The following is a 9182-nucleotide window of genomic DNA, read 5'->3' on the forward strand; positions in this document are numbered from 1 at the left end:
ACCTGATTGCATTGCCGTCTGCGTGTGATGTTAGAGCGTTGTTGAGAGAGAACAAGAATGTATTGGAAATACACTTACCTGAGATTATTTTTTATATAAATATATATATATATATATATATATATATATATATATATATATATTGTCAGGGAACTGTTGTGTGTGTGTCATGTGTTCCTGCCTCTTGTGCCCTTATTTGGTTTGTTTCCTGTCCTTGTTAAATGTAATCATTAGTTAATTCTTGTCTAGCCGTGTTCGTCTCATTAGCGTGTGTATTTAAGTTCCTGCCTGTTGAGTTTCGTGCTGTCTGGTCTACTCGTTATCCCCGGTGTTGGATGTCTGTGTCTTACCCTGCCTTGCCTTGCCTTGCCTTGCCTTGATGTCAGTAAAATGTGTTATTTGAGTTTATATCCTCGTCTGCGTGTTCCTGGTTCCTCCCTCGTGTGTGCACCGTGACAGAAGACCAGACCAAAACAGTAAGCGGCGCCCCTTCACCTCGTTTTGTTTTCCGTTTTTTAAAAGTCTTTTTGTTTGTTCCTGTTTCGTCTGTCCCTCGCGGCATGGAAGTCGCCGCTTGTCATCCTGCCTTAGCCCGCGTCAAGTGGGCGTGGGAGTTTGGTGGGATCACCGCGAGTGCCGCGAGTCCGCTGGCCACGAGCCCTCAAGTCAAGCCCGCGGGATCGCCGCTGAGTCAAGCCCGCCGATCGCGGGAGATATCCGCCGCTGCCCGCGGCTATCCCAACCTCGCCGCTCACACCGAGCCCGCCGTTCGCGGGAGTTCACGCCGCCGTTCGCGGGAGATCACGCCGCTATCTGCGGTTCACCCAAGTCCGCCGTCCGTGGGGAAAGCCAACCCACCGTCGGCGGCTTCACCGAGCCCGCCGTTCGCGGGAGATCAACGCTGCCGTCCGCGGGGAAAGCCAACCCGCCGTCGGCGGCTCCCCCTGTTCACGCCGCCGTCGGCGGCTCCCCCTGTTCACGCCGCCGTCCGCGGCTCCCCCTGTTCACGCCGCCGTCCGCGGCTCCCCCTGTTCACGCCGCCGTCCGCGGCTCCCCCTGTTCACGCCGCCGTCCGCGGCTCCCCCTGTTCACGCCGCCGTCCGCGGCTCCCCCTGTGCACGCCGCCGGTCCGCCTCTGACTCAATGCCCGCCGGTCCGCCTCTGACTCAATGCCCGCCGGTCCGCCGCTGACTCAAGCCCACCGGATTGCCGCTGACTCAAGCCCACCGGATTGCCGCTGACTCAAGCCTGCCGGTCGCCGATACCCTCTCCGTGGATCAAGTCCACATGTCACGGCCAGGAGAGCCGTGTTTGTGTTTGTTGTGCCCACAGGAACATTTTAAACTTACCTTGTCATGCCATGTCTTGTCTTGTCCATGGAGACTCGTCTGGGGCAGGCGGCTCCTTGAATTGTGGCCATGGAGGCCAGTCGCAGCCGCTTGCCCCCCCTGTCGCAGAAGTGGAGGAGGTTGCTGAGGGACCCTGTGAGGGCCCCTGACTCCTCGTCAAGCCCAGAGGAAGACTCAGCTTCCTAGCCAGCCCAGGAGGGCTTCTGGTTCCTGTGGGATGTCCTGTCCTGTTTGTCTGACCCTGGAGGGTTTCTGTCGTGTCTTGTCGTGTTTTGTCTGTCTAGCCCCGGAGGGCTCCTGATACCCCCTGGATTCCCCATGGAAATTTTGGGGGGGGGGGGGTAGTAGAGCTCTGGGTGGAGTGGGTGGGCCGAAGAAGGATGCCATGGCCACAGTTACCACCTGCCATGGCCTCCTGAGCTCCCTGCTCTGCCATGGGTACTGTCTGTCTGTTCCGCTCTGGAGGTCCCCGTCCTGTGGTCCGTGTCTGTCCTGAGAGGCCTCCAGAGCGCCCACCCCCCCTCCCCGATGGAACTGTTAAGGCTCGGGACGAGCCTTTCGGGAGGGGGGAGTTATGTCAGGGAACTGTCGTGTGTGTGTCATGTGTTCCTGCCTCTTGTGCCCTTATTTGGTTTGTTTCCTGTCCTTGTTAAATGTAATCATTAGTTAATTCTTGTCTAGCCGTGTTCGTCTCATTAGCGTGTGTATTTAAGTTCCTGCCTGTTGAGTTTCGTGCTGTCTGGTCTACTCGTTATCCCCGGTGTTGGATGTCTGTGTCTTACCCTGCCCTGCCTTGCCTTGCCTTGCCTTGATGTCAGTAAAATGTGTTATTTGAGTTTATATCCTCGTCTGCGTGTTCCTGGTTCCTCCCTCGTGTGTGCACCGTGACATATATGATAGTATTCTTGACAAAAATCTTTTAATGTATTATTGAATAAAGTATTAGTTAATTATCAAAGAAAGAAAAAATTAATAGCCATAATAAGGACTTTTGTAAATGCTGTGTGATGATCAGATACTGTGATTTCCTTCTTACATTGCTGATTTCACCATTAACTCTTCACCTGAACAGTTTATGTTTTTGTAATATGGAATCAGTGAAATCCTTGACCATCAAAACATAGGGGTAATGAAAATGTTTAGGGCCGTAAACTATACAAGTGTACCAAGTTTCATGCATTATTTTCACATATCACCTGGACTATTACAATAATGCGCAAACAGTAATTATTGTTGTACAGTTTGACAAAATATGCTATATTGATGTGCGCATGCCCAGTAGACAAATCTGTATAGCCTACCATCTATCCTTAACTAATCTCTGCAAGAAAACATAATTCAATATGTCCTCACTGGAAGGACAACTGACCTTCTGTAGCCTACTGTTCACAGAGAGAAAGAAATGCACCTTGTGTCAAAATAATTGATTTATTGCCCCTCATAAAAACACCACCCACCCCTCCCATAATTGGACACCTGTTTTGTACACCCCCCCACCCGTCTAAGTGACCATCTGTTTCATCCACCCGGGTAATCTTAAGGAATTTATGACAATGTATTTTTGTGTGTGTGTGTGTGGGGGGGGGGGCAATGTAATGTGGTTTAAACTTTAAATGGTGAAATTGTGTTAAATGGAGTAAAGGGAAGTTTTTTTTTATAAAGTGTTTTCACATACATATCAAGAAAAAACATCAAACATGTACGTAAAACGTACAACGGTTGTTTTTTTTTCCACCTACAAGTCAAGACAGTGTTGTTAAAACAGTTTTAGGAAAAAAATTAGAAAATAAAAAAAGCATTAGATACGCTAGTTTTTCCCTACAAGTCAAGACGTGCTAGTGTTGTTAAAACAGTTTTAGGAAAAACGTAGAAACTAAAACAAAAAAGCATGTTAGTTTGACAGTTAAAAAGAAGAAGAAAAGGTCAACAAATGTGTATCTTACAGCAATCGTTAAAACACCAGCATAAGATACTTGTCGAAATCTATCTTGTAGTCTATCATTAGCTACACTGACATAAAGTTAAACAAAAAGAAAAAGCCCTGACCATCCGTCAGATAACCTCTCGCTTCTGTGTCAGACTGAGAAGGAGCTTACGAGCGCTGTCAGGCCACACCTACATTACCGCCCCCTAACGCTGTAAGGAGAGACCGACACAGACATTTAAAAGTTAAAAGAATTAAACAAAGTAACGTTTCTTAATTAATGAAGCCATTCAGTATTCATCTTAAAGCTTTTCACTTTAAAGGTTACACAAGTTTTCTTCTAAACAAACGCCCGCAGGAAAAATGTTGTTTGTTTTGTCTTATTTTATTTAAGTGTCATAAGTCCTTTATTTATCCTTTGATTTTTGTCAAGCTTAAGACTTCTGCTGTACTATATAACCCAGACTTTTTTCGTTTTAAAAATTAGGTTACACAAGTTTTCTTTTAAACATTCAACTCTAACCCACAGGAAAATGTTTTATTTTAGTTTAGTTATTCACGCTTAATACCTTTTATTTACTCAGTGATTTTGTCAATCTTAAAAGTTCTAGTGTGCTATGTCAGTTAAAATACACACGTGCGAGAACAAACTGAAATGAAAGCGAATGTTTTGGCTTTTCATTCATAATTAGACGGGTAAACTTTTCTACAACATCTTACGAAATGTAAATATTTTGTCTCACGCAGAGCGACCAAATGAGAAAGATCACTGCGCGTCTGGCGGCATGACCACTGAAACATTCTTATCTGATCAACAGACTCGTTGTAAATTATCTAAAGTTTCTGGGGGTTCGACTCATTTGCAATCTAATGAGTTTTTGAGGGGATCTGGCGTCGTAAACTTTGTTAGAACGTGGTTCATTGATCAAAACAGATCGTCTTTCTAAGATGTTCAGTGGATATCTGTGTTAACCATTTTATGACGTGCACCTGCGCTTGTGAACTCTGTCGAAGGTTTAGGCAAAAGTTCGCTGACCGGTCAAAGGATGTGTGCCCTATTGAACCTTTTTATGACACATATCTGGTGAAGTTAGGTATAGTTGAGAATTGAGCATTTATAATGTATTTATAATCTATTCAAATGTGGCTTTAAACTGATGTTCAGGATGAGATGAGATGGACAAAGAAGTCGATAACTGCAAACTTAAATAAATAGAGGTGATTGTTTTAATAAGATGGTCTGCGCTGTTGGAAAATCGTGTTTAATTTACTTCATTTTACCTAGTTTTGTTATTTATTTTTTCACTCATATATTTTTCAACCCTCAACACAAACATAAACATGCACACACGCATACACACAAACACAAACACTCAACACATTCACAAAAATAAACAAACACTCAACACATCTACACATAAACATCCACATAAACAACCATACAGTTAAATATTTAGACTTTTACGATGTCTCATGCAAACCTTTTTTAAAAACTTTTAGAATCACACTGGGTATCTTTACAAGGTGATGAAAAGTAGCATGATTAAACAATGATATAACTTTTAACAAATAAGTTTTTAGATCTTTCAAACCTAAAACCACAATCCTTTAGACTAGAGCAAGGATTAGAAGCAGTCAAACGATCCTCTGAGTAACGCAAGACACTTACACAGATTTTTCTTTAGGAATGGGACCTAAATTAGATAGATAAAGAAAACATACACACACAAATCTGAGTATGCTAAATTTTAAATACGAGCAAAATCGTATATGTTTTTACTTTTTGTTGTTATTTAAGAAATGCTTTCATTTTAATCTAGACTGTAGATAGTATGTCTACTGTAAAAGAACAAATATACATTTCACTTAAAACTTCTCAGTAAACAATTACACCTACAGTTTTAAACACTTTGTGTCACTAAAGTAAGTCATGATGTCTATTGTCTTTAAATTAAACTTTAGTTTTATTCTTCAATTTCTTTAAAATAGCCTGATGAGAATGCGCCCAAGTGATTTTCTCACATGAGTAGATAACTCTTTGGATGTCTTTGTGACAAACACATCATTTTTTACTTCAGAAAAGTTTTTGAAACTCATTTGACAGACCTACGTTTCAAATTATTTACCCGAGGTGTTTAACAGACAGAGGGAATACATGTTGTTTTCTAATGTTCATGGGAACCTTTATTGGTGTAAATTTCTCACCTAGAACACAAAACTTGTACATTTTTTGGATTGTGTATGTTTTTAGGTGAAGACAGCTCTTTGCGAAGGACAGCTCTTTAAGTCTTGCTGTTTTAACCTTAAAACTATTACAGCTGAAATATAAACCATGATGCTCTAAAGCAAGGATTAGAAGCAGGCAAACGATCCTCTGATTAACGCAACACACTTACAGAGATTTTTCTTTATGAATTTGACCTATATTAGACTGAAAATTACTTGTCATATGGTTGTCTGCAACAAAAGTATAAGGTGCCACAAATGCTTCTCAGAATCTTTACAACAGATTAGACTTTCTTTCTCACTTTAAAAATGGTATTATTAACCGCAGAGTTTAAATGTAGCATTTGTTCACAGTATAATGTTTTATCAAAATAAAAACAACTGGTCTATATAGGTTTATTTGACTAAGATTGGATCAAATAACTGATATAAGAAACCTGCAAATATTCGATAAGTCCATCTTATCACACCACAAACTGACGTGTCTGATGGTTTGTGATGACATAAATATCTTACTGATACAGATGTGTTAAGGTGTTAAGTGTCTGTAAAAATAGTTTAAAAAGTCATCTTTTTTAGCTTTCACGTAGGATTTGTGTCCACGCTCAAGTGGTTTTTGTGTAACAGAATCCTGAGACAAATGAAAACAGAATGCGTGAAAGGGTTTTCTCTTTAAGATATTTGTAATGACAGACGAAAAGCTTTATAAAACAATTGTGTGTATGCATTTCTCTCGTACATGTATACAGTAACCGATGAGTACACGAAGCAGTATTAATACATAACCTCATAAATTCAGCGTGATTCTATCATATTAATCAATAATAAAAGATTTAATTTATATACCGTATCTGACTTTCTCTTCAAAACACAATAAACAATTTCTTACGACTTTTTTAAATGTGTTGAACAACCGGTTTTGGGGGAAAACCATAGTGTTGTGTTTCTAAGTTAGGATGCTTATAGTTAATCATGTCTTTATCTAAAACATTTTTTATTCAAACTCTCTCATGCACACACACACACACACACAGCTTTCCCGGATAGCCGCAAATTGCCAACAAAATTCTTAACTCTGTTTTATCATTCAGCTGTAGCTAAAACCCTATAACAGAGTTATACTATAGATGCTGAAAGAGCTCATTAACCTGTTTAACTCTAAAAATGTTAACAAGTATGACAAGTAATTTTCACTTAAATTTTTTTAAGTATGAAAAGTACTTATGACAAGTCATTTTCAGTCTAATATAGGTCAAATTCATAAAGAAAAATCTCTGTAAGTGTGTTGCGTTAATCAGAGGATCGTTTGCCTGCTTCTAATCCTTGCTTTAGAGCATCATGGTTTTAGGTTTGAAAGATCTAAAAACTTATTTGTTAAAACTAAAGTTATATCATTGTTTAATCATGCTGCTTTTCATCATCTTGTAGAGATGAAAACATAAATACACATCATAATAGTCTAAATGTTTAACTGTATAGGGTTTGTTTTAGTGTGTGTTTGTTTTTATGTGAGTGTTTGTGTTTTATTATAATATTTTAACAGTAATATTGAACTTTGCATATGTTTTACACATACTTAACATCTGTGAGTGCTTATGTTTTATTATACTATATAGGTGTGTGGGTGTGCGTGAGAGAGTTTGAATAAAAAATGTGAATTGTGTAATCTATCTGAGCAAGATGACTAAATCCAGTGGAGTAATAAAATCCCCGTTTAACAAACTTTCACAATTATTTATGAAACAGATTTTCTGAATTCTATCTGCATTATAAACATTTTCTTGTCTTGCTATACTCTCTTTCTTAGTGATTTTGTCTCTTGAATGTACGAAAGGTTATGGATGAAATTTATCGATGCTCTTTACAAGAGTGTGGAAATTTTAACATGTTCAAACTTGAACGAATGTGCAGCTTTCGGTGCAATAGTTTGATTTGTTTCAGCTGTAATAGTTTTAAGGTTAAAACAGCAAGACTTAAAGAGCTGTCCTTCGCAAAGAGCTGTCTTCACCTAAAAACATACACAATCCAAAAAATGTACAAGTTTTGTGTTCTAGGTGAGAAATTTACACCAATAAAGGTTCCCATGAACATTAGAAAACAACATGTATTCCCTCTGTCTGTTAAACACCTCGGGTAAATAATTTGAAACGTAGGTCTGTCAAATGAGTAAAAGTTCAGTCAAACGTTTCAAAAACTTTTCTGAAGTAAAAAATGATGTGTTTGTCACAAAGACATCCAAAGAGTTATCTACTCATGTGAGAAAATCACTTGGGCGCATTCTCATCAGGCTATTTTAAAGAAATTGAAGAATAAAACTAAAGTTTAATTTAAAGACAATAGACATCATGACTTACTTTAGTGACACAAAGTGTTTAAAACTGTAGGTGTAATTGTTTACTGAGAAGTTTTAAGTGAAATGTATATTTGTTCTTTTACAGTACACATACTATCTACAGTCTAGATTAAAATGAAAGCATTTCTTAAATAACAACAAAAAGTAAAAACAACATATACGATTTTGCTCGTATTTAAAATTTAGCATACTCAGATTTGTGTGTATGTTTTCTTTATCTATCTAATTTAGGTCCCATTCCTAAAGAAAAATCTGTGTAAGTGTCTTGCGTTACTCAGAGGATCGTTTGACTGCTTCTAATCCTTGCTCTAGTCTAAAGGATTGTGGTTTTAGGTTTGAAAGATCTAAAAACTTATTTGTTAAAAGTTATATCATTGTTTAATCATGCTACTTTTCATCACCTTGTAAAGATACCCAGTGTGATTCTAAAAGTTTTTAAAAAAGGTTTGCATGAGACATCGTAAAAGTCTAAATATTTAACTGTATGGTTGTTTATGTGGATGTTTATGTGTAGATGTGTTGAGTGTTTGTTTATTTTTGTGAATGTGTTGACTGTTTGTGTTTGTGTGTATGCGTGCGTGCATGTTTATGTTTGTGTTGAGGGTTGAAAAATATATGAGTGAAAAAATAAATAACAAAACTAGGTAAAATGAAGTAAATAAAAAACAAGTAAATAAAAGGTATTAAGCGTGAATAACGGTAATGTAGGTGTGGCCTGACAGCGCTCGTAAGCTCCTTCTGAGTCTGACACAGAAGCGAGAGGTTATCTGACGGATGGTCAGGGCTTTTTCTTTTTGTTTAACTTTATGTCAGTGTAGCTAATGATAGACTACAAGATAGATTTCGACAAGTATCTTATGCTGGTGTTTTAACGATTGCTGTAAGATACACATTTGTTTAACTTTTCTCCTTCTTTTTAACTTTGTCAAACTAACTAGTTTTAAATTCTAATGATAGAAAAACTAACGTATCTAATGCTTTTTTCTATTTTCTAAGTTTTTTCCTAAAACTGTTTTAACAACACTGTCTTGACTTGTAGGGGGGGGCAACCGTTGTAACTTGTATGTGAAAACACTTTAATAAAAACTTCCCTTTACTCCATTTAACACAATTTCACCATTTAAAGTTTAAACCACATTACATTGCGCCCCCCCCCCCCACACACACACAAAAACACATTGTCATAAATTCCTTAAGATTACCCGGGTGGATGAAACAGATGGTCACTTAGACGGGTGAGGGGTGTACAAAACAGGTGTCCAAACAGGTGTCCAGTTATGGGGGGGTTATGAGGGGCAATAAATAAATGATTTTGACACATGGTGCATTT

The sequence above is a fragment of the Barbus barbus genome, assembly GCF_936440315.1.
Source record: "Barbus barbus genome assembly, chromosome: 17".
Lineage (NCBI taxonomy): Eukaryota > Metazoa > Chordata > Actinopteri > Cypriniformes > Cyprinidae > Barbus > Barbus barbus.